The sequence below is a fragment of the Carassius auratus genome, unplaced genomic scaffold (genome assembly GCF_003368295.1).
Source record: "Carassius auratus strain Wakin unplaced genomic scaffold, ASM336829v1 scaf_tig00214891, whole genome shotgun sequence".
NCBI lineage: Eukaryota > Metazoa > Chordata > Actinopteri > Cypriniformes > Cyprinidae > Carassius > Carassius auratus.
This window is the reverse complement of record NW_020527843.1, coordinates 71,677-77,412: the sequence shown is the minus strand read 5'-3', so window position 1 is coordinate 77,412 and position 5,736 is coordinate 71,677. Positions and strand designations below refer to the sequence as shown.

Below are 5,736 nucleotides of genomic sequence, written 5' to 3'. Positions count from 1 at the left end.
AAACCTACCGTGTGGGCGGGCTTAACAGCAGTTTGCTCTCATTGGCTAGTGAGATTTAGATTGACGGCTCCTTGAACCGGAAGGAGAGCAGCGCGAATTTTGGGTTCTGTGTGACAGTCTAACAAGAGTAGAGTAAAACACTATATAAAAGCACATCAACAATATTTATAAAACCGAGATGAGTAAGCAGGAGCGTCATCAACATCCTCAACCGCAGGGCATTCGAGGCAGCCTGAGGTAAGTTTAATATCAAATCAGTAGACAAATCTAGAAACAAGTTTTTCTGCTCTCTATCCAAGTTATGTCTTTATTTAACGTTAGGTCATTCATTAATTATCTGGGCTGCGTTTCTGAAGCATTGCGAGGTAGCGATTGTAAAACACATTGATGGCTGGTTGTAAGTTATGTTTAATTCTTACCGTGCTTTTGTGAAACGCAGTCCTGGTAACTTACTTCTTAAAGTATATTTTCTTGAATTATCTAAATCATCTTCTTTTGTATTTAATAACAGTGTTGTTAACCGTTAAGTAAATTATTCTATCTTTGTGATTGTCCATACAAAAATAAAATCTTATTTTCTTTTTATATTACTTTTTAGGGACAAAGAGAAATGTCACTTCTCCAGGTAGGCTTACATCCATTCATGTTATTCTATAGAATGCATAATATAACGAACTTGGTTAACTTTTTAGCTGTTTTTTTTAATACGCAAGGGATTTTATTAGATTTTATATGTCTAACGTTACCTTGCTAAACTTGGCAACATCAGCATGGCATTATAGTTACCTTGATATGTAAGCTAACCAGGCATTGTTTATACATGCAGGAACAAGTGCAAGAAGATATCTTACAGCTTATGCTAACCAAATTTAACTTGATTCGTCGGAATGAAGCTATAGATTTGGATTACCTCCTGGATGTTGCTCAGCAAGAACTTGCTTTGGTTATTAATGCATCAAATCATGTTAACATCCCAGATAATTTAATTATGGGTCTACATGAGTTAATCAACGTAGTTAATATATCTCTGAATTTGGAAGAGACTTCAGGAAACACATCAGAAATTGTAACTTACACAGCAAATTCGGTGGTGTTAAAATTTCAGTGTAAAGCCTTATGGTGTTACAGTGTTCAAATACAAGTGTACATTTACTGTGATAAACATAAGCTTGTGTGACATGGTGCTCCCAAGTGGTGCAATATTTTGGTGTTGCGCTTCCAAACACCTGTCCAGTGTTAATTTTACATACGGGAACTTGAAGGAATTGAGACAATGCAGTCCGCATTTGACAATCTACCCTGTTTGGAAAAATGGCGGCTCTTTCGATGGAATCGTGCGATTGAAAAAGAAACAAAAAGGTAAGATTTAGAATCTTCACTTTTAACCTTTTGTTTTAATACAACTGCATACATTTATTTTATATACAGAGTTAATTTTAATATGTTATGTTTCCGTGAGACGAAACATAAACTAGCTTTAGTGAGTCCCATTAATAAACTGGCAGGCTGTACATTATCTTGTGACGTTATACTTTTAGTGAAATCGGAAATTCCAAAACATCAGAACTGCATCATTTATTGCACGTATATGGCTTCATTTTTTGATCGGATTAATTCAATTTGATAAATATGGGCGCGAAGATCTACACTGCTTCGGTGCTTATTTTACATACGGGACATTTCAGTCGTCGTGTTGGTCGATTGAAAGATACGAAAACCGCGCATGAAGCACACAATTATGGTCTTTTCTCTGTTCAATTCAAGATAAAGCCACAGGTAAGACTTACAAACCTGATTATGTTTGTTTTAATCTATTAAATGACGGCCATTCTAATTTAGAAATGAGTTTCATAGTGCATTGTTGTCGCTGCCATTTAAAAAAAGTTACATATTTCTAACGTGTTGCAAATTCTCCTCCTGAAAAATAACGTTTCTTTTGTTTTAGTATATGTGGTAACTTAAGTGTGTAAAAGTAAAGTTGTTAAAATGTTATAGAGGATTCTGAAGCAGCGCGCTTAAATGTTAAAGCGGTTTAAAACATTCTGCATTTTTTAAACCTATTTTATAATGGTAAGTGAAAACTGACGATTTCATATATGGCCGTAGGCTGTCTTTAATCGAATCATTTCGTGTAGAAACTGTGGCGCAAAGATCAACGCTGGGTCAGTGCTATTTCACAACCGGGACATTTCATTCGTCATGCTGTTGGCCATTTGAAACACCGCGCTTGAAGCATACAGATAACGTTGTTCTTTTCTCAAATCAGAGCACGATAATGCCACAGGTAAGACAAGACGATCGAATATTCTGATTATGTTTGTTTTGATAATTAAAATTATGGTTTATACGGCTTCATATTGAATATATGTGAACTCTTGTTTTTTTACGAATTTAAATTTTAAAACACAATACATTTTAGGTTTAAAGTGTTCCCCTAACTGTACTGAAATTGCACTGAACTGTGACTTAAAAACAGAACCATGAATTTTGTGTACTGTTGTACCCCTAAACATTATTCACCAGTTAATTTCTGATACAAAGACGGCATTCCACATCAATTTTAAAATTTATATGCCTAGATTAATATAGGAATGCTTTTTTAAAACTTTTGTCTTTTTGTTTTGAAGCAAACCATCGACAGAATGCTGTTTAAAGTGCAGTACCAACATCACAGAAAGTACATAAACCTTACTGGATCGTCTTATGATTGTGTAATCAAGGATGGTAAGTGTTTCTGAATGGTGATATCTGGCTAATAATTGTAATATGGTTTGTATGCATTTCTTTGTTAATAACAAATCTTTTCTTTAAGTCTTTCCCCACTTTGATGCTCCCAGATATTCTCATTTACAAATACAATATGATGGAACAAATATAATGTAAAAGCAGAAACACTGCTCTTAAACAAATAAACTTTTATTCTATATTCATTATTTCTTTTTTTCCCCTGTTCACCTATTTCTGTTCTATAATTTACATGTTGTCTTTCTAGTTAAGCAGAAGTTTGACATCTGACGAGCAGACGAGACTGGAACAGAAGTAGATGATGTTTTTGCTGACATTATTGACCAAAAGCCTGACACTTTTGATGGTAGTTGATTCTGTAGCAGGTATGAAAAGATGTAATTATGTGTATAAATGCTTTTTGTTTCTAATTTTCTATTTGATTTTAAGACTCTCCTGCACACAGAAGCTGTCATCTTCATTCAGTTGCATCATCGTCAGACACATAGCAATCAGACAGCGATGGTCCTTTCTTCCCACCTAAAAGAGCTCGTTCTGATGACCATTTGCAAGAAGCTAAGGAGGTAATATTTATGTGCCTTTGCTATACATGTGCCACTTGCTGATGAACTTGTGGGGTTGCAGGCCCGTCGCAATCCTACTAAAATGTCAATGTTGTTTTCTTAGATGATTTTACAATGTTTCTTTTTGTTTGTTTTTAAGCTTGTGAAAAGTGTTTTAGAAAAGCCTGCTGGGATATTTCAGAACACTGCCACAGCAGTCAAGGAGGTACAGGCTGTTCATTATGTATGCTAATCAAGAGCAAGGATAATCATTTTGTGTGTATATAAAATAGCTTATGTATATTGGTATATGTGGCGAGTGGGGCGGGGCCGAGAGGCGTTGGAACGAGGAGTGAGGCCAGGTGTAGTGATTGGAGATGAGCTACACCTGAGCTCCACCGCTAGTATCGAGTCCCACGTAGGAGATGGAAGGATATAAAACTGGAGTGACGACCGTGAAGGACGAGAGAGGACCAGGCCTGGGACATTATTTTATGTTTGCTTTTTATTTATGCGCACCAGTCGTCCGTGAGGGGCTGGTGCGCCATTTTGTATTTACTTTTGAATATTAAAATTATGTTTTGATTGTGCGCCGGTTCCCGCCTCCTTCTTCCCGATGAATATGGAGATTTGTTTGTTACAGTATATTACTTTTCTTTTTTTGAATTTAGACTGAGACAGTGATATGTCTTCCCTGTTATTGCTTGTGTATCCTGCCACCACCTCCTATTGGAAATAAGAAGTCTGTCAAGAATAGTGTGTGTGAAGCTTTGGATCGTAAGGTATGCTTACTCTTAATGTTATGTAGAACAGCATGTCATGCCTAGAATGTTTGTTAATGTGTAGGTGTACATTAATTTAAACAAGAATGTTTTATTTTTTCTGTTTTCAGTCCTCTTGCGGTTTTGAAGTCCTTGGATCAACACAGCCCTACATCTTGACAGTTGGCACTTCGAAGAGTAACATCCTTGACTACTACATTGCTGCGGAAGAGCGGCTCATCCCCTGCATGACTAAGTCCTCTCTCTCAACCTTTGTACTTTTCAATGTATTTATATTTTATTTTTTCTGAAAACTATGAAGTGGTATCATGAATGACTTGCTAGAGGTAGTAGCACAGTTAGAGATGAAGTTGCTTTTTGATTATCTGTCGGAGAGCTAAGTTGTGTCCTTACAGTCTTCGAACAACAGAATTTACTCATTTAACTATGGTTATTTTGAACGTAAAAACTGACCTACCATGGTTGATTTTTGGTTTACTGCAGATAATAAATGGTGTTTTCTCCAGTCATCTCGAATGGAATGACTTCATCTGAAACATTTGATCTGTGAACACCACACGCTGTTCAAAGAACTCTGTCTGAGAATTATTATTCCCAAGCTTCACATCATGATCCACCATCCCCGAAGCATCAGGAAGATAGGCCCGCTTTTTCATGTTAGGGGGATGCAATGTGAGGCAAAACATTGCTATTTTTTTTTTTTTTACATTAGCACTTAAACGGTAGTAATAAGAAATTGCATTAATGACTGAAATTCAAATTTAAATATATTTTTTTTAATGCTGTGTAACATATTATTTTTATGCATGCTGTACTAATTGTGTTTGTAAACACAACATGAATTGCATTTCTTTGTGGTAATAAATCTGATTGGTTAGAAAGGTTTATGTGATCTGTATATATATATATATATATATATATATATATATATATATATATAAATACAATAAAAAAAGTACTGAACATTAGGAAATTTAGAAATGTTCTTAATTTCAGAGTGCTAAAAGCACAATTAATATTTTTATACTTTTAGAATAAACCTATGTAGGTATTTTACTACGTCAGTGTAAAAAATAACCTTTTGAATTGGTGTATAATACACTCTTGCAGAGAGTAATACACAGTTTACACTTGAGTATATTGTACACTTTTGGTGTAAAACAATCTACACTGTCGAGGGGTATATATTCAACACTATTGAAAGTGTTACTTAAACACCAGGCTGGTGGGACCTATATATACACCAGAGAAGTGTAAAATGTACACTTGTGGAGTTAAATGAACACTGGGCAATTTGCTGTGTGAGATGTCTTTTCAAAAACATAAAATATCTTACTGAATTCTGTATTTGTGGTTATTAACTGTATGGTTCAGTGTTCTATGTAGATGTTGTCTGACAGGACTCTGGGGTGTAGCAGGCCATTAGCATTGAAGAATATAGGAACATAAGCAATTTGTCACAGACAACCATATTTAGTGTATAATGACAGTTTTATTACAAGGAACCAAGCTAAAGCAGAGAGGAAAAGAAAAAGAAGAAAATTAAGAAAACTATTTCTTAACGTAACAGAATTTGTTTCTAGGTTTTCTTATTTGATATTGCTTACTTATGGATGTCAAAGCCTTCTTAAAAATGTAAGAAGCTTTCCAAGTTCTTCTGCCTTCAG

General features: G+C 35.1%; 1 long non-coding RNA gene across 1 annotated transcript; it reads left to right on the top strand.

Annotated features, from left to right (window-relative positions):
• The first annotated feature begins 1,185 nt into the window (after positions 1-1,185).
• LOC113093122 (uncharacterized) lies at positions 1,186-4,937 on the top strand. The gene is made up of 7 exons (XR_003287711.1): positions 1,186-1,359; positions 2,136-2,284; positions 2,628-3,110; positions 3,175-3,308; positions 3,448-3,513; positions 3,959-4,069; positions 4,180-4,937. It is a non-coding gene; the product is annotated as an uncharacterized LOC113093122 (long non-coding RNA).
• The last annotated feature ends 799 nt before the right edge of the window (positions 4,938-5,736 follow it).